The following is a 21,510-nucleotide window of genomic DNA, read 5'->3' on the forward strand; positions in this document are numbered from 1 at the left end:
GTGAGTAGGGTACTTGCCTTACAAGTGGCCAACCTGGGTTCAATCATCAGCACTCCATATGTCCCCAGAGAACCATCAGGGATTATCACTATTTTTAGTGAAATTTGAAACATAGAGCTAAACTTTCATTTTATATTTCATTTTAATCTACAGTGATGCATTTTTCAAATCAGTGCCCTTTTCTTTTCACACTCTTCATCTATAAAATAGGACTAACATTTGCCAATAAGTTTCAGAATTTTTTTAAATGCCATAACCAAGTCTCTGCCAAAATTGGAGATTCTAAGAAATAAATCAGTGGATATAAATGCAAAATGTAATTATCCTGAAAGTTTTCTCTTTTAGATTTTTATTAGGTATACGTTTTAAATGCAAACATTGAAAAAAGTTGTTCTCGTGATTAACATTAATAAATATTTATTGAGATGCCTTTAGGGTATTTTGCAATGTACTAGTCAGCAATCTTATATCAAATTTGAAATAGATTCCCATTGTAAAGAAGTACATAACGTAAATTAGAGTTTCAGTAATTGGAGCATGGCCAATTTTTCCTCTGAGGGGGGAAAAAAATTCAAAGACAGAATTGCTAGACTAGTTACATGAGAACTGGACACAAATTTCAACAGCTAGACGAAATCACTTTCTCAGATGCCATTCCTACAAACATCACTTTTAGATTTCTTCTATAAAGAGATACAACCATAATTCCCAAAAGACATAAAGAGAACTTCCTCTGAAGTCTAGAACTCTTTTCACTACAGAATATGAATCACATCATCTCTTTTCCACTGCACTCAAAGCCTGGTGGCACAAAGCAATCTTAATTTTATTAAAACCTCAAGCTTCCCTCTTTATTTAGAATTCTAGACTTGGATTCTTGGATTAAGTGTCCTTTCAATTAATTTGTAGAGCTTTAATCAAGGCAGGAAATAACATGTTGCTAGTAATTAAGCTAACAATTCTCTGTCAGAGTTTCAAAATTTTATCATACTTTTGACTCACCCTGACATCTATGAAGTTTACTTCATTTCTCTGAACTTTTCTTTCTTATTGACAAATTAGAAATATAAATACTATGTGTTTTGTTCAGAGGTTTATTGCAGTACTACAATGCTTACTAGAGTTCAAAGCTTATATATTTTATGCAAAAATTTATTAAGTAAACGGTCCTCCCATTGTTCATCGATTTGCTCGAGCGGGCCCAGTAACATCTCCATTGGAGACTTTGTTGTTACTGTGTTTGGCATATCAAATACATCACAGGCAGCTTGCCAGGCTCTGCTGTTCGGGCGAGATACTCTCAGTAGCTTGCCGGGCTCTCCAAGAGGGGCGGAGAAATCGAACTCAGGTCGGCCATGTTGGTTGATTGTAAGTATATTAAAAAATATTTTAAGCCATTCCATTTATTTTTCTCTTCTGCTTTTTTAGGCGGGGGTCACACCCACCAGCTGGCCCCCTGGCGCCATGTAATCCCATCAATGGCCAAGACTCAGAGACTATAAAACCCAGCTCCCAGAGGCATTTGCGGCCGCACGACATCTTATCATCTCATTCCTACTTTGGACAAACTGGCAAGCTACCGAATGTAACCTGCCCACACGGCAGAGTCTGGCAAACTCCCCGTGGTATACCCAATATGCCAAATACCAGTAACAAAGAATGGTCTCATTCTCCTAACTCTGAAAGAGCCTTGAATATGGCACTTTTTAAAAAATCTCAGGGCTAGGACGAAGGAGACGTTACTGGGGCCTGCTTGAGTCAATCGACGAATAACAGAATGGTCGTGATCGTGATCCATTTATTTCTCCCTTCTGCTTTTTGAATCATACTCAGCGATGGTCAGGGGTTACTCCTGGCTCTGCACTCAGGAATTACTCCTGACAGTGTTTTAATAACCATATAGGATGCCAGGGATTGACCCAGGTTGGCCGCATTCAAGGCAAATGCCCTACCAGTTGTGCTATCACTCTGGCCACCCATTCAATTTCTTAAGAATTTCTTAAGAAATTTCATTTCCTTAAGAGTGTCTTTTGAAAAGCAAATTATTTCAATTTCATAGTCCAATTAATTTTAATTTCATATCACACTTTAATGGCTTTATTATCTATCATTTCTACTCTTAATAAACTACATAAGAAAGACTATATGCTTCTTTTGTTTACTGTTTTTTCTATGCCTAACATACAAGGTACTTCTTATATATATATATATTTTTTTAGACTTACAAATTTTGTGCTTGGGTTTCAATTATACAATGATCAAGTACCCATTCCCTCCACCAGTGCCCATTTTCCACCACCACGGATCCCAGTATCCCTCCCATCCCCCATCCCCCCCAGCCCCATCCCAGCCTACCTCTGTAGCAGGGCGTTCCCTTTTGTTCTCTCTCTCTTTTTGGGTGCTGTGGTTTTCAAAAAAGGCATTTAGTGGCAATCATGTTCGGTCTATAGTCTACTTTCAGCATGCTTCTCCCATTCTGGGAGGATCCTCCCAACACCTTTTATTTGGTGCTCCCTTCTCTATCTGAGCTGCCTTTTCCTCTAGCATGTGTGGCTAGCCTCCTAGCCATGGAGTAAACCTCCTGGTACTTATCTTGGCTATTCTTGGGTGTTAGTCTCCCAATTTGTTACTTTATGTTCCCCAGATGAATGCAATCTTTCTATATCTGTCTCTCTCTTTCTGACTCTTTTCGCTTAGCATGATACTTTCCATGTAGTACCACTTGTATGTAAATTTCACGACTTCATCTTTTTAACAGCTATATAGTACTCCATTGTGTAGATCTACCAAAGTTTCTTTAACCAGTCATCTGTTCTCGGGCACTCAGTTTTTTTCCAGATTCTGACAAGGTACTTCTATACCTCTATATACCTCTGTATTGCTTACAGAGTATTACAAAATTATCTAACCTTCAAATTGATCATTTAATAATACTGGTGGGTTAAAATAGAGAAAAGTTAGATAAAAATAATAATTAAAAAAACAGAAATGCATTCTTGTATTCTATCCCATAATGACAAGATGAAAGAAAGGAAAATTAAATTCAGCACAAACAACTCAGTAGCAATAACTTTTAGAGTAAACTGAAAACGACAGGGTGTAAATAAAAAAGAAAGAAAACTAATACTCCAATCAAGAAAAAGTTATGGATACTAATGTATGCAGGTGGAGAGATAAGGAGAATCAAGTAACTTATACTGAGAAAAATACTTTCAGGACTCCAAACTTGTCCAGAGACATGAAGGCCTATGAAATATAAGATCCCGGGGGCTATAGAAATAGTACAGTGAATAAGACACTTGTCTTGCACATGGCCAATCTTTCCAGGTTCAATCTTTAGCATCCCATATCTGAGCTCTTCCTGGAATGATCCCTGAGCACAGATCAGGAGTAAGTCCTGAGCACCACTGTTTTGGGATGTGACCCCAAAACAAACAAAAAATGGAATATAGGATTGCTGAGAAATCTAAAAAACCTTTAAGATGCAGAATTCCTGGCCCAGAGCATTGTCTCAACCACCTGAAAGAGGGCTCATACTGCAGTAACAAAAGACGACAAGACTATCAAAGACCATCAACAGTTCCAAGCTCTCTTTTGTCAATAACCGTAGCAACAGACCTTATGGGATAGTTTGGAAAAATATATAAACTAACTTGTCAGAGGCAATAAAACACATTCCTTCTTTCTGGGGAGGTAGCCTAGAGGATAACATTGCTTTGTCCTTTCTCCCTTGCCACAATGTGCTTAGGTTTATCGGGTCACACCCATCAAAGTGCTCCCAAGTCACTTCCATTCTTTTGTTTATCTGTAACAACTTCTCTATGTTCTCTTTCCCAACCAGTTAATCAGCTTTTTCTCCTAATCAGATTCTGTTAATTTGTAAGATCAGATCTTTCTAGGACACTGAACTTGTATTGTAAGTTAACATTGCCTTTCTCCTCTCCTTATGTCTTTTGAATAGTTTACTTTAAAGCAATGTCTTTTTGTGTAGACACAAGAAGACAATTAATATTATGCTTTTGTAACTTGGGATTTAATTGGCTTCGAATATTATTCATTCCCGGGCATCTGCTTTCTCAACTTAAGCCTCAGTTGCCCTCACTTTCCAGCGCCCCCAAAAGCAGGTTCCCAACAAGGGACTGGATGGAGTCAGGCAAGCAGTAAACTATGTGCTACCCTGCCTGGCATCAAGATGGGCCTAGCCAAAGTGCCATAATGCTTAACTACAAGTTAAGAGCTTGGTCATGGACAAATGCTATCATGATTCAGAAAGTAATAACTAGAATTGCTAGGGTTAGGAAAGATTAATCTGGCCTGAGCACTGTAGTGTGATATCAGTATGACCCCAGGAGAGCAATTCTATAAGCTTAATGCATCTCTTATTGTGTCCATACAAAATGATCAATGTTATGAATGCTTATATGTTTGTTGGACAAGGAGAAGAGAAACACACCCAAGAGATTCCACCCTTGGGTGGGTCTTCCTGCTGAAAGAGAATCTGTCCTAGAAGCAGCATCCCCTGAGGGAAAGAACTTTAACCCTTTTGATTGTGACCACACCTATGTGTAAGCCCAACCCCTCATGGTTTTGGGATTTAACTAGTCTGTAAGAGCGGGCAGATTCAGAGTCAGTGCCCAAAGAAGAAAGGGCTTCCAGATCCCAGGCCAGGAGAGGAGAGAGAGAGAGAGACAGGAGTGAACAGGGATGAGAATGGAATAAACAGCATCTGATCAACCAACCATCTTGGCCCTTGCTTCCTCCGCCGTCTTCCCCATGGCCCGGGCCACCCCGGCTGGGGGAGCAGCCCAGGCCCCCAGAACCTGGGAGGCCAAGGAAAGAGCCATCGGGACCACCCCTGGCCACCCCCACAAATATTATACAGTAGCCCACACCTCTGCCTGAGATGGGTACTCTCAGAACATTTTCGAGCTTTGAGATTAGCCTGCAACTCTACTTGGGATGTTTAGTTTTCCACTCTGAGGAAGCCTGTGTTATCTCTTGAGCATAAAACTCTCTTCCTGTTTCATGGATCACTGGGAATCTGGGTGGCAGGGATTAATTCCCATGCCACATAGAGCAAGTGGAATCCAAGTACAGTTTGATGATTGTCACGGGAGCCATAAAGTGTATATTATGCAGGTGCTCAAAACAATTTCATCAGATCTAAAATTCCCCAGGCATTTCCTGAAGGACTGAGGGAGGTAAAGAGGAAAGCAGTAGATTCTAGTCCCTAAAGTTCCACCTTTCTCCTCCCATCTTCACATCTACATCATCTACAATAATATCACCTCTTGATTAAATTGGCTTTCATAATTGTTAGAATTTAATAACCTATAAATTAATTATGCCTGTGGTAAATTCTGTATCAGCATTTAATATGACTTAAGATAGATTATTCAACATGTTAATAAATAACATGTATGTGTTGAACACTTTTATTCATTATCATATTTCTGTTGGTGAGTATCTTATTATGAATAGAGTCTTCCTCCTACAAAAGAATGAGAGAAGTTGATAAAATAAATGGAAAAAGGAAAAGAAAATATGAGAGCACAGAGTTTCAAGAGGGCATTAAATAATGTCAAAACTAGTAGTATCAAGGACAATAATGTAAAAATCATTTCAGGGGTCCAGGAATAGCTCAGTGGTAGACAGTCTGCCTTGTAAGCCTAAGGCATAGAGTTGAGTCTCAGCACTGTCCTACATGTCAATGAATCCCAGTGGCACTGCAATTCGTGATCCCCAATGCCACTACAAAATGTGCAATCGCCAATGCTCCACAACCAAGTGTGTGCAAGTAACAAAACCAAGAGGCTGGAGCAATAGCACAGCGGGTAGGGTGTTTGCCTTGCACGCAGCAGATACCGGTTCAATTCTCAGCATCCCATATCGTCCCCCAAGCACCACCAGGAGTAATTCCTGAGTGAATGAGCCAGGAGTGACCTCTGTGCATCGCTGGGTGTGACCCAAAAAGCAAAAAAAAAAAAGGGGGGGAACACAACCAAAGTGTGGAACACAGTGAGAATCAAAACCAGTATGTGAGCACCACAACAAAGCATGTGCCCCAGTAAGTGCTGCAAACGAATATACGGATATGTATATATAAGCACCATAACCATATGTGTAAGCCCAGTCATGGCCACAACAACAAAAGGAAGTGATGAGGGAAAAGAAATAATTTTAAATCCTATTAAATTAGTAAATTAAAAAGAAATATATATTTTAAGACTCTCACAGTGAAAGTGAAAATACGGTAAAATAAGTCTTTGATTTATAATTTGAAAGATTTAATAAACTTTTTGAAATTATACAGACCTAGTAACAAGAGGACAGACTTGATGGGAAGGAAAGTGACCCGGAAGTTAGTCAGTCAGTGCAAGGGCTTCAGGAAGAAAGGCATTTATCAGAAAATAAAACCACGTTTTTTACTGAAACTCCTGCTATTGCTTATAAAAACCACAACACTCCTTGAAGTTTGAAAATATTTTGAACATGCTTCACTTTGTGGACTTGGAAACAGTACCCTAGAGAGGTTTTGAAGGAAAGTGAGCCAAAAGGAAAAAAAATGGATTGCATAAGAAGCCAAATGTAATCTTTCTTTGATGGAACTCACTGGGTGATCTCTGAATTTACAATCAGGGACTTCTAATTAATAAAGCTTTGATAGCACAAAAGGTCACCATGGATTACTCAGTCCTGCTTTGCAACATACTGTGCTCTTCACAAACATTAGCAATTAACTGCAATAAATAATAGCGTAAGTTACCCCTTTTAAACACAGGACAGAATCCTAAAGTCCCTTACATGCAGTAAACAGCAGTAGGAACTGGTCTTTATTGTAAACACTTTCCATGCCACGGTTAAATTCACCTCTGAAACTTATTTGATTTTTTTCCCCATTTAATACACATATTTATATGGAACCTAAATCTGTGTTCCCCCACCCCACCCCAACACACACACATGATAAGAAACCATGATTTTAAATAAAAACACTGTCTCATAAGTGATATTTTTGTAAAGCTCTTTAATTAAATTATTAACCAAGAATCCTTTATTGTCATAATGATTTATTATTTTAATTCAGTCCAACTGGCAAGAAGGAATTAGGTACCATTTTGTTCTAACATGTCTCATTCCAATTCCAATTTTGTTCGCAATAAATGTGTTACAGTTCTTCCATTGGCAGTCAAGGAAACTTCATACAAAAGCAGCATTTACTTGCAGTTATAACAGCGCCAAGTAATACATATGCTATTTGACAGTTTGGAATATCTGTTTTCCAGCATTCAACTGGAGCTGTTATTGGAACCATTAAAATTATTTTTTTACAGTTTTAAAGACCCAAGACATATTAATTTGTCCTGATGGAAGGTATAATGTGTTCATGTAAAAGAAAAACAAGTGTTACATAAAACATGACTAAACTGTCAACCATCTCCTCCTTACCTTTCTATTAGTTAAATATATTTAATTCATTCTCCGTTGAAAATGGCAACGTCCTTGTGATTTGCTTTTTACTTAGTGATATTCACATCCTATCACAATAAGCAATTTCATTTTTTATCTGAAATAAAATTGAAACCTTTACTTTCACATAAAAGCAAACACAGATGGTCTGATAATAGTAGAGAACTTTGTACAAACTGCCGCATTTAAAGCAAGTTGATTGAATGCCACATTTCATTAGGCCTGTCTAAAATCAGACAGCCTCTCCCACAAGAAGTCAATCTTTATCTTTATTTAAACTCAGAGTGTGTGGCTTGTCTGTCACTATGAAAGACTTTGCCTTCTTTGTATGGGGGCAGACTTTAAAGTAGAGAAGCAGGGTGAGCCTCTTTAACCCAGCCAGACCAATACAATTTACAAACATTGCTATTCAACAGTCCTTTTTTTCAGTCTATTGTGGGATTTTTAAATAATTTTACTATAGAAACAAGAACCTGGTTAGCTTTAAGGAAACGTCATTAACATACCATACAGTTATGCTGATAGTTTAATAGGACCAAAATGCACCTGTACAAAATAAGACTGTAGAACTACATACAATGTTTCTTTGACAAAACTCATGGAGCATTCCAAGTTTTCATGCTCATGACATAGCTTCCCAATAAGGTCCACTTCAACTCCTCTCACAGACTTCCCTCCCTGTTGGGCAATAGGAGTTGAACTTTCTTGTTCTAAATACAAGCCACCAGTGTTGGCTTCTGTCATGTGGAGCCAGTATTACAGCATTGTAGATGCCCATATGGGAGCTGAAGTTAGAGACCAGGTCAAGAGATGAACACACAGTCTAGCGGGTTAAGGATGGACAAAAATCACCTGACAGCATGTACTTCAAGTCACACACCTTGATCAGATTGCACACCATCTAGCTTTTCTTCCACACTGAAGATTATTTTGTCTGATTGACCTTTGATTACTTTCTCGTCATTAGTTTCACCAAGGTTTCCTGCTTTTTCCTGGTCTACTGCACCACAGAACTACCCTCTCAGCTTTTTGCCTTTGTTCCTGTGTGTCCTTTTGAAATTTCCTGAAGATTTTTTTTTTTATTTATTTATTGAATCACCATGGGAAAGGTTACAAAGCTTTCAGGTTTAGGTCTCAGTCATGCAAATATCAAGCACATTTCCCTTTACCAATACTTATTTTTTACCATGAAGAACCCCAATAAAACCCCACCCCCCACCCCTCCCAGTCCCTGTGGGGCAGATGAATTCTAGTTAACACTCTGCTTTGATTAGATTCATTGTTTCAATAAAAGATTCACCACTATTATTTAGAGTTTACTACCCCCCCCCCAAATCAGACATGCTGAAAAAGCATTGTGAAGTGATTTGCTTTCTACAGCTGGGTTCAAGAATTAAATGTTGGTTTTGGATTTCTGCTATTTTGCTTATTGACCCTGGAAGTATTTCTACTTCCAGGTCAGATAGTTAAGAAATTGGTTTCTGTGCTCTGGAGTCGTGGCCGTGCTGGAGAGCCGCTAGTGGGGGGCAACTGGTGACCTCGGTAGGGCGTGAAGGGCGGACCGAAACGCCCCCTTCCCATGAGGTTTTAGTCGCCCCCACTCCCCCGGCTCATACCTGCTGTCCACAAGGCTCCCATGCGGCCGCCATCTTTCTTTCCAGAGAGGAGAAGGCGACTGGGGCAACACCCTTTCCCCTCTGGACAGACCTGATGGCCTGGATTAACGCATAGTCCGTTCACTTTTCTGCTCCAAGCTACCGGGTTCTGCATTAAGTCCTTGTGCTTCTGGGGCCGTGGCCGTGCTGGAGAGCCGCTCGTGGGGGGCAACTGGTGACCTCGGTAGGGCGTGAAGGACGGACCGGAACGCCCCCCTTCCCATGAGGTTTTAGTCGCCCCCACACCCCCGGCTCATACCTGCTGTCCACAAGGCTCCCATGTGGCCGCCATCTTTCTTTCCAGGGGGAGGAGGGTGGAAGGGACCAACACCCTTTCCCCTCCGGGCAGACATGATGGCCTGGATTAACGCATAGTCCTTTCACTTTTCTGCTCCAAGCTGCTGGGTTCTGCATTAAGTCCTTGTGCTCTGGGGCTGTGGCCGTGCTGGAGAGCCACTCGTGGGGGGCAACTGGTGACCTCGGTAGGACGTGAAGGACGGACTGGAACGCCCCCCTTCCCATGAGGTTTTAGTCGCCCCCACACCCCCAGCTCATACCTGCTGTCCACAAGGCTCCCATGTGGCCGCCATCCTTCTTTCCAGAGAAGAGAGGGCGAATGGGGCAACACCCTTTCCCCTCTGGCAGACTTGATGGCCTGGATTAACGCATAGTCTTTTCACTTTTCTGCTCCAAGCTGCTGGGTTCTACATTAAGTCCTTGTACTTCTGGGGCTGTGGCCGTGCTGGAGAGCCGCTCGTGGGGGGCAACTGGTGACCTCAGTAGGGCGTGAAGGACGGACCGGAACGCCCCCCTTCCCATGAGGTTTTAGTCGCCCCCACTCCCCCAGCTCATACCTGCTGTCCACAAGGCTCCCATGCGGCCGCCATCTTTCTTTCCAGAGAGGAGAAGGTGACTGGGGCAACACCCTTTCCCCTCCGGACAGACATGATTGCCTGGATTAACGCATAGTCTGTTCACTTTTCTGCTCCAAGCTGCCGGGTTCTGCATTAAGTCCTTGTGCTTCTGGGGCCGTGGCCGTGCTGGAGAGCCGCTCGTGGGGGGCAACTGGTGACCTCAGTAGGGCGTGAAGGACGGACCGGAACGCCCCCCTTCCCATGAGGTTTTAGTCGCCCCCCACACCCCCGGCTCATATCTGCTGTCCACAAGGCTCCCATGTGGCCGCCATCTTTCTTTCCAGAGGGAGGGCGGAAGGGACCAACACCCTTTCCCCTCCAGGCAGACATGATGGCCTGGATTAATGCATAGTCCGTTCACTTTTCTGCTCCAAGCTGCTGGGTTCTGCATTAAGTCCTTGTGTTTCTGGGCTGTGGCCGTGCTCCAAACTTAACTATGATTTTCAGAGAGAAACGTTGGGTGGTTTACTTCCCATGGTTCACTTTGTATATAGAGAGATGTCGCGCGGCCGCTTATGCGGTTTTGAGGAAAAGTCCTAGTTCCCGCATACTCGAGCTGTGCTTGTAGAGGCTTCTGGTCACCGGGGTTCCATCTGGGGGAGGCGGGATGCGGTACCTACCCCATCTGGGACTTCCCGGTGATCTCGGCTCTTTTTGGAACCTGTTGTTTTTTTTTTTCCTTTGGGATCTGTGGATCCTGCCCTCCATGTTGTCCTTCTCTTCGGCTGAATGCTGTAAAGATGGCACTGGGGGGCGGGCTGTGGGCGTGACTTCCGGAATCTGAGGTTACCTGGGAGTTGTAGTTCCGGCAGATTTGAGGAAAAGTCCTAGTTCCCGCATACTCGAGCTGTGCTTGTAGAGGCTTCTGGTCACCGGGGTTCCATCTGGGGGAGGCGGGATGCGGTACCTACCCCATCTTGGACTTCCCGGTGATCTCGGCTCTTTTTGGAACCTGTTTTTTTTTCTTTTTTCCTTCGGGATCTGTGGATCCCGCCCTCCATGTAGTCCTTCTCTTCGGCTGAATCTCCTGAAGATTTTTATAGGCACTAATAAAGTAAGTCAGGGGATGGAAGAGCTCTCCTAAATTCACTTTCCTCATCTTTTCTACTTAAAATCTGAGCTAAATTTAGGGATAGACGAAAGCACACCTGAATGATAACAATAGATGCTGAAAGACAAAATAAGATATGTATTTTTTTCTACACCATTCAATAGCAAAATAAGTCACATAAAGTGGATATGTTCTACTTAGGAAAAATAATCTAGCTTAGCTCCCACCAGCCAGAAGTATCAATTCACTTTTGGAAAACCATTTTCTCTCCCTCAAGAACTGAGGACAAGGTGGTGCCCTGAGAAAAAGAATGTAAATATCTGCTGATTCTCAGGCCTTCTCATCATACCCGAGACATTCGTTTGAACTTATAATAATAAATTCAATGATGTGCCACACCTTTTTTCCATACCAGGGATACTTCAAATCATTTTTTGAGATCAATTGCACTCAGAAGACCTGGATTCAAGGGCAAGGAGGAGAGGTTCTAACTACTCATAAAAGTTTCCTGGACTGGCACCCCACGCAGTCTCTGAAAGGTAACCCCACTCTTGCCAACTCTGTATCTTCTCCCTCCCATAAAACAAAATTCTAAATTAAACAACAATTTAAGATTTGGAGGATTTCCCATTTCACCTTCCTTCCTGGAAACTAACATTGTACCTTCTGTTTAGATATCTTATGTAAGTGGAATCATATATTTGTTATTGGGTGACCAAAAATAATCACTTGACATAATGTCTTCAATGTTCATCCATGATGTAGAATATTGTATTATAGGATTCCTTTTATTTTTTTCTTTTTTGGTCATACCCGATGATGTTCAGGGGTTACTCCTGGCTCTGCACTCAGGAATTACCCTTGGCGGTGCCCAGTGGACCATATGGGATGCTGGGAATAGGACCCAGGTCGGCCACGTGAAAGGAAAATGACCTACCTGCTGTGCTATCGCTTCAACCCCCCTTCTTTTTTTTTAAGGATGGATAATATCCTATAGTATGCATATGCCACTTTTTGTTCATCTATTTGCCCATCAAAGTATACTTGAATTGCTTCTGCCTCTTGGTACTTTCAATAATGCTGCATAAAAAAAGGTGAGCAAATATCTTATAGGGCCCTGATTCCAATTATTTTAGATATATTCAAAGGTAGGCTAGAGCGATAGCACAGCAGTAGGGCGTTTGCCATGTGTGTGGCCAGCCAGTCGGCCGGCTGAGCCGGGTTCGATTCCTCCGGGATTCCTCCACCCCTCTCAGAGAGCCCAGCAAGCTACTGACAGTATCTCACCCACACGGCAGAGCCTGGCAAGCTACCCATGACGTATTCAATATGCCAAACACAGTAACAAGTCTCATGATGGAGACGTTACTGGGCCCACTCGAGCAAATCGATGAACAACAGGAGGACCGTGACCGTGATTGTACTTTTGTTATTTGATGAACTGTATGCCATTTTATATTTCCACCTAAAGTGTACAATTTCTCATGCATCTCACCAACATTATTTTATGGGTTAGGGATTTTGTTTGTTTGCTTTCTATTCTGTTCTTCTATTTATTTGAGGGTGTGTTACTGGGATTGAACCCAGGACTTTTCACATGGAAGGCACATGCTCTCCCACTTAAACCACATCTCAAATCCCAAGCCCCTATTTTCTGTTTATTTGTTTGTTTTTTAGTCATAGAGAGCTCCTGGAGAGATAGTACAGTGAGGAGGATAATAGCCTTATATGTAGACAAACTGGTTCCCCAAGTTCCACCCGAAGTGAACCCTGAGTGCAGAGCTAAGAGTATGGAATATGGACTGAATACAGCTGGCTATAGACCCCAAACAAAAATAAATAGCACTGTCTGTAGCACTGTCCTCCCATTGTGCATTGATTTGCTTGAGCGGGCACCAGTAACATCTCCATTGTGAGACTTGTTATTACTGTTTCTGGCATATTGAATATGTCACAGGTAGCTTGCCAGGCTCTGCCATGCAGATGGGATACTCTCGGTAGCTTTCCAGGCTCTCCGAGAGGGACGGTGGAATCAAACCTGAGTTGGCCGCAGGCAAGGCAAACGCCCTACCCACCGTACTATCGCTCCAGCCCAACTAGTATTTATCCCAGCAGATATGATTTAATTTGCATTAATCCACTGCTTATTAAAGTCGTTTGGTTTTCTTCACTTAATCACTTAACTTCCCGTTAATCGTTGATTTGCTCAAGCGGGCGCCAGTAACGTCTCCATTTGTCCCTGTCGCGTGCTAGTGTAGCCCAATGGCATCTGTTTGCTCTGGGAACATGAAGAGCCTCAAACCGATCATTCATGATCTTGATGAAGAAGTCTGACCATCTGGTAGGTGGGCGGCCACGCGGTCTTTTGACATCCCGTGGGATTCAGTCGGTAACAGCTCTAGTCCAGCGGTCGTCTCTAAGTCTCATTACGTAGCCAGCCCATCTGATTTTTGACACCTTGGCAAACGAGACAGCATCCCTGATTCTTGATCGTCGATGGATGTCGGAACTCCGGATTCTTTCTCTCATTTGAGTGAAACGTGATATTCCAAGTATAGCTCTTTCAATTCCTCTTTGGGAGACCTGAATAGCATTTTTGGTTTTCTAAGGTTAAGCAAATAGGTTTTTGAAGTGTAATGATAATTGTTGTGCAACTTACTCATCTTCTGCTTAGAGTCCTGTTGATATGTATAAAATTATAGGGAAAAGTAAATGAATCTGATTCTAATATCTTTTTTTGTTCTAGACTTTCTCTTCAAATATATCTGTATATATAAACAACAACCTTGGAAGAACAGTATCTCCTTCTAGAATTTCAAAAGTAAACTTACTTGCCATCATTAAGTTTGCAAGTTTTGAGATTTTGTTCTTTGGCTTTGTGTCACAACCACTATGCTCAAGGCTTGCTTCTGCCTCTGCACTCAGGAATCACTCCCCAGGGTATATATAAATGTCTTGACCCTGTGCAAGGCAAGCCCTACCTGCTGTACCTACTACGTTAGCCCCCCAAAAGCTATTTTTATAAACAAACTAATAAACTATCAAAGCATCTAGTGAGCTTAGTGAGTTCTTTCAGTCTCCCAGTGGCCTCAATTTCGGCAGTAATTCAGGCTGGGGTGATTATATTAAAAGAGTGTGAATCAGACTTAAACTTGATGAAAGCACAATGCAAGATACTAAATACATGACAAGATATCATTTAACTACAGAGGTTTCAACCTCTTTTGTAGCTTTCATACACATCAGGCAGGTTTTGTTCTTATGATGCTCTCTACTACATAAATAAAAGGTCTTTACCTCTTATTCCACTTCTGTTATTGTCCCTCAAATTTAGATCTATCCATTCACTGACAGTCATCAAAGCAACTATAATAGGTGCCACGGAAAACCCAAAAGCAAGATAAAATTGTATTTACAATATGTTCTAAAAATAACTGATTGTTCATTTGATATATAACATCAAATTATTCTTACAATAAAATTTGATTTCCCTCACTTCAGATATCACTATTAAAATATTCATTAAATTGAAAAAACTCCTCTAGCTTAACAAAGGAATGAAAAAGTCAATAAATAAATTGGATCAACGATGATCAACTGTGGAGACCTCAGTATCTTAGGCTGGATTTTTTGTCAGATATATTAAAAAACTCCACAATGGTTTAAAAATGAAAAGTAAACAAGAGCAGAGGCTCCAGCAGTAGTAACTGAGTCCATGCAAAGACATCTGTGTGTATTATTTAAGCATTAAGAACATGTTAACAAATAAGAAGACAGCTTCAACTCTTGGTTAAAACTAAAAAGTACCCAAATATCCCCTGAGCCTGCCAGAAGTAATTTCTAAACACAGAGTTAGGAATAACCCCTGAGCACCACTGCATCACTAGGTGTGGTCCACTCCCCAAAAAGTACACTAATAAAGTCATTTTAGAACCATATGAAATAATGAATCAACGATTTTATAAATCATGAATTATCATTTAAACACAACATTTGCATTCTTTCAAGCAGACATTAAAGAATCAGGGAAAAAAGTGTATACAAGAGTTTCAGTTTATTTTCTTTCAGTCTAAGGCTGACAAAACATACTGATAAAATGTCCCCTGCCAATTCTCTTTTGGTATTTAAAGGAGTCTTTAAGTTTGGATTATCAGCCAGACTTAAAACTAGCTTACTAGGAAACTATGTAGTCCAACCTCTATCTGCAGTACCCCCTACAGTTCATGTTTTCTGCAGTAGTAATAGAGTGACTAAGACTATTCTTTATAATGTTTATTCTTTCATCAGTACTACTCTTAATTATGAAATATATGACATATACTGAATTATGTTACATTTATCATGGAGCGATAGCACAGCGGGTAGGGCGTTCGCCTTACACGCGGCCAACATGGCCGACCCGAGTTCGATTCCTCCGCCCCTCTCGGAGAGCCCGGCAAGCTACCGAGAGTATTCGATATGCCAGACACAGTAACAACAAAGTCTCCAATGGAGACGTTACTGGGCCCGCTCGAGCAAATCGACGATCAATCATGCACACTAAGTAAACCTTAAAATCTGTGAATAGTATATCAGACTTAGTGAAATCAATAAAATGCAACCCCATGAATCAAGCTTATTTGGGAGGCAAAGGGAGAAAAACATCTAGCAGTGCTCATGCAGGATCATTTGCTAGAAATCAAACACGATGCTCCCACGTGCACAGCATGCCCTCTTTGAGCCATCTTCTCCTTAGTGCATGGGAAGCTTGTATGAAATGCAGGCATATAGCTTTGGCCAAGAGAAGTGGACATTCTGAAAAAGCTGGCAGGTGTGAGAGCTACATTTAAATATGTGGAGTGGGAAAATGCTGTCACTGTATCACTGTATTATTATCATCCCATTGTTCGTTGATTTGCTCAAACGGGTGCCAGTAACATCTCCATTCATCCTAGACCTGAGATTTTAGCAGCCTCTCTTTACTCGTCTTTCCCAACAGTGCCACATTGGAGGCTCTTTCAGGGTCAGGGGAATGACAGTAACCCATTATTGTTACTGTTTTCGGCATACTGAAGACACCACAGGGAGCTTGCCAGGCTCTGCCGTGTGGGCAGGATACTCTTGGTAGCTTGCTGGATTCTCTGAGAGGAATAACTAGACTATACGAGGTTGTGCAGACGCATTCTGGAAGCTTTGTTTTATAGTCTTTGGATCTTGGCCATTGATGGGATTACATGGTGCTGGGGGCAGTTTGTGGGTGTGACTGCCTAGCTACTGGAAAATGGGGGGTCTGGGTGGAGGAGGCCCAATCCTGATCCAAGCATGCCTGGAGATCTCAGCCCCGGGACCTGCACACCTGGGTTCCTCTGCGTGAGGCTCATCCAAGCATGTGGAGAGTGGCCTTGAGCATGGCTTTGGCTGGGTTCTGGAGGTCTTCAGCTGCTCGGGGTGGGAAGAGAAATTCAGCCCGCCCCACTCCTAGGGGCCACGGTGAAGACTGCCAGGCTCGGTGGCAGGAGACTCTGCCTAAGGGGGAAAATGCTAAGTGTGCTAATTTCACTATAGATGCTTTACTAAATAGTCAAAGCTTAAACAACAATCAAAACTCCATAATGGCAAGAAAGCAAAAAAAGAAGGAATTGCCTCTCACCTATGCATCTTACTTTCCTCAGAAATGGAGGCAGTGGACAGCTACCAAGAGAGTAAATTTGGTCAGTTTACAGATCAAAGAAACAGTCTAGAGAGACAGAACAGCTGGTAGAGCTCTTGCCTTGCCAGTGGCCAACCTGGGTTCAATCCCCAGTATCTGATGTGGTTCTCCAAACACCAACAGGTGTGATCCCTGATTGCACAACCAGGAGTAAGTTCTGAGCACAGTTATATTCCACCCCCCTAAAAAAAACACACAATAAAACCCACAATCATAAAACAAAACATAACAAAATCCAAAAAATCACAGCAGTTCAAATCACAGCATCTCTCCACAAAGCACAGAACTTTATTAGAGGCCTTGGTCATTGTGGAAAAATGCCAAAGTCAAAGTGCTTTATCTGCATTTGTGCAGCAGTAAGAATAAACAGGGGCTAGCAGCTCTCTTGGTAAATTCTGGGTCCTGGTCAAGTGCCAGGAAGCACTATAACAAAAACAAGTTGGAACTAGTGCCAATGTCTCTCACATGCCATAGCTCATATCACATTCATGAGTACATGAATGAGGATTTTGAAAGAATTCATAGTTTCCACAATTTTTATTTTTCCAAAGCTAGGAAAAAACAATGGGCTGAAAATTAATTTAATAATGTTAGCACAAACTGATCCCCAAATTTGAACAAAGAGTTTACCCACCAAAGTTTAATAATAAAAATAAGGAGTAGGTGAGTGGAACAGAAGGAACTGTCAACCAACACCATTCATGATACTAATTAAAAGCCATCAGTAAAATATAAGCAACTGAACATGGCATAGGTTTTATTTCAAGTAAAACAAAGGATGATGAAAAGAAATCAAGTGTTAGTAGATTGTTTGGGGATTAAAAGACGGCTTTTTAAAGGGTTTTTTTTAAAAAAAGTTCATGCATTCCTAAATAAACAAATAAACCTCTTGTGAACTTTGAATAAAAGAAAGTTCCTCAATCTCATGATAATAAGTTATCTGGGACTTAATGCCTTTGTTGTGTTTCAAGGCTTTTATGATTATTGAGTATTCTGAGAATAAAATCATTTCCAATGTAAAATAAAAGAGAAAGACCATCACAGTGATCATATATTGACAGCTAGTGATATGGGACAATTCAAACAAGATGGAAGAATATGGCATCATCGTTAAGTTTTTTCATAATTATCACAAAGCAATTCATGTATCTAAGCTCATTGATCTTATTGCTATTAAGAAAGAACTCCCCAAATAATAGCTTAATAGTGAAACAGAAACAGAAAATGGGATTCATCAGTATGTTTTCTATGTCCATACAAATTCCACTCAGAAGTTAAAGGGCTTTTTAAAAATTTACTGTGCATATTTTAATTGAATGAGCAGTCTCTTGAATCAAAAAAAAAGGAGGGGGTGTGAAAACAAAATAAAGACATTTTGAAAAAGACAAGATGCAAGAATATCAATCACTTCACTTAATCACTTAACTTCCCGTTAGTCGTCGATTTGCTCGAGCGGGCGCCAGTAACGTCTCCATTTGTCCCTGTCGCGTGCTAGTGTAGCCCAATGGCATCTCTTCGCTCCGGGAACATGGAGGGCCTCAAACCGATCGTTCATGATCTTCACGAAGAAGTCTGACCATCTGGTAGGTGGGCGGCCACGCGGTCTCTTGACATCCCGTGGAATCCAATCAGTAACAGCTCTAGTCCAACGGTCGTCTTTAAATCTCATTACGTGACCAGCCCATCTGATTTTCGACACCTTGGCATATGAGACAGCGTCCCTGATCCTTGATCGTCGACGGATGTCAGAACTCCGGATTCGTTCTCTCATTTGAGTGAAACGTGATATTCCAAGCATAGCTCTTTCTATTCTTCTTTGGGAGACCTGAATGGCGTTCTCATCTTGTTTGCGTAGGGCCCAGGTCTCTGAGGCATATGTTAATGCAGGAAGAACAGTGGAATCAAAGAGATGTGCCCGGAGCCGGAGGTTCTTCGTTCTCTTAGCTATTTCTTCGACGTTCTTGAAGGCGTTCCAAGCCGCTCTCTTCCTCCTGCGCAGCTCGGGTGCCAGGTCATTTCTCATGTTGACCTCTCGACCTAGGTACACATAGCTGTTGCATTCGGAGATGGTCGTTCCATTGAGAGCGAATGGGGCGTCAGGAACAAGGCTGTTTCTCATAAACATTGTCTTCGTAAGATTCAGCTGTAGTCCTACCTTTCCACACTCACGGTCAAAGTCGGCTAGCATTTGTGCCGCTTGGCTGATGTTTGGTGTTATTAAAACAATGTCATCAGCAAAGCGGAGGTGGTGTAGTTGCCGACCATCTATCTTCACTCCCATTCCTTCCCATTCCAGTCGTCGCATGATGTTCTCGAGGGTGGCACTGAAGAGTTTCGGTGAAATGGTATCGCCCTGCCGCACCCCTCTCTTGACATCAACGATCACTTCTTTGTAGAATGGTGAGATCCTGGTAGTGAATCCGCAATACAGCTCATGGAGGATCCTGATGTATTGGGCTTGAATGCCCTGATTGGCTAGGGCTTCAATGACCGCTTCCGTCTCAACAGAATCAAAGGCCTTCTTTAAATCAAGGAACGTTAAGCAGAGCGGCATCTTGAACTCCCGAGAAACCTCAATGAGCTTGGTTACCGTGTGGATATGGTCGATGGTGCTGAATCCTTTGCGGAACCCTGCTTGCTCGCATGGTTGTCCTTCATCTAGTGTTCTGCCAATCCTATTCAGGATGACTCGAGTGAACAGCTTGTAGATGACAGACAATAGGCAGATCGGGCGATAGTTGCCAATGTCATGGATGTCTCCCTTCTTGAACAGTAGTACGGTCCTGCTGGTTTTCCATTGGGACGGAACCTTGCATTCAGACAGGTAGCGAGTGAAGAGCCGAGCCAGTGTATTGATGAGTACTGACGGCAGGTTCTTCAGGTGTTCAGGTCTGACCTTGTCTGGGCCGGGTGCTGTTTGCTTCTTTACCAACGAAATGGCGTGTCGGATTTCGGAAGGGAGAATATTGGGAACGACATACCCATCCTGTGGAATTTGGTATGTCGGCAAGTGGACATGGCTATCGAAGAGATTTGAGTAGAAGTCATGGATAATCTTCTCCATTGCCGTTCTGGAGGATGTGATGGATCCATCAGGACGTCGGAGGGCAGTCATCTTGGTCTTATAGTTGGCGAATGACAGGCGGGCGTTACGAATACTTTTCCCGGCTTCTGCCGCATCTACCAGTACTTCTGCTCTTCTCTCTTTGAGGTCTTCCTTGATCGCATCTCTGCACTGCTTTGCAAGTTCGGACGTTAGCTTGCGGTTGCCTGAGGCATGCGCCAAACCATGCTGGCGAATTAGCTCAAGAGTTTTCGAAGATAGGCGACTTTTTGTGGCTATCTCTCTCTTGGCGTTCCTCGCACATTCATGGAGGTGCTGAACCAGTCGATCGTATTCCTCGTCAATGTTGTCAACAATGGCATCTTCCCATGTTGCCGCAATAGTACCAAAGAGTTCCCAGTTGGTGGTCGTTCTGGGAGTTCTCTTTTTGAACTTTGCAGCCCTTTCTCCCCGCTCTGTGAAGTAGAATTTTGCACGAAGGAGACGGTGGTCCGATCCCGTTTGGAATTTTGGGACAACAGCGACATTCAGTCAGGCAAAACTGTCGATTGAATATGATGTGGTCTATTTCGTTGTGGAATCGTCCACCGGGAGACTCCCATGTCCATCGTTTAGATTCTGCCTTCTGGAACTGTGAGTTACCATGATTGGTCTTGGTCGACATGATGAACTCAGACAGTCTCTCACCCTGTTCGTTCCATTCTAGGCCATGGGTCCCGATGTGAAGTTCTTCAGCTGATCTTCTCGGTCCTATCTTGGCATTAAAATCACCCACAATGATCTTGTAGAAGGTGTGGTCTTGTTTATAGAACTTCTCTAGCTCCATGTAGAACTTCTCGATTTCTCTTTCATCATAATGAGATGTTGGTGCGTAGACAATGAAGATAGAAACTGCAGGCAGTGAGCCACATCTATTCAAATGTAAACGTCCGATTCGGGTTGTTAGGCATTCGAATGAATCAATGCTCTTGGCCAAGTTTGTGTTGAAAAGGACACCGATGCCTCCAACACCTCTTTAATCGCATGTTCCGAGGAACAATTCTTCTCCAGTGTCGAAAACGGCATGGTGAGATTCGTGCCTTCTTGTCTCGGTCAGACCAATGATGTCGTACTTGATCATTCGCGCTTGTACCATCAGGTCCTCGATGGATGCATCTGATGCTAGCGTACGTGCATTGAAAGTACAGACGATCATTTTTGTCTTCCTTCGTTGTGGCAGCCTAGGTCGGCCTTGAGATTTTGTCGGCCTCTCCTTTCTCATCCTTCTCAGTGCTGCCATGTCGGTGAAGCCTTCAGGGTCAGGTGAATGAGACCAGTTGTAGTTACTGGTTTTGGCATATCGAATACACAGCGGATAGCTTGCCAGGCTCTTCCATGCGGGCGAAATACTCTCGGTAGCTTGCCAGTCTTTCCGAGAGGTATAGAGGCTTTTGGGGTGACCTCTAATCACCCTTGTAGGTGTTACCATATTTGAACCCTATCAAATATGGTACGACAATTCCAGAAGATGGGTATTTCGTGTCTTATGATGTGTCGCGCGGCCGCAAGCGGCCGCGCGGGTCCGGAAAGCATCCTGGAGTGTGGCGACGGCTGGGTAGTGGAAGTAGTGTCGAGAGTGGAAATCTGCCAGTGGGGTATTTATCTGGGTAGGGTGGGTCTCCTGTGCA

Source organism: Sorex fumeus, unplaced genomic scaffold, assembly GCF_029834395.1.
Source record: "Sorex fumeus unplaced genomic scaffold, SorFum_2.1 ptg000037l, whole genome shotgun sequence".
In the NCBI taxonomy this organism is placed as follows: domain Eukaryota; kingdom Metazoa; phylum Chordata; class Mammalia; order Eulipotyphla; family Soricidae; genus Sorex; species Sorex fumeus.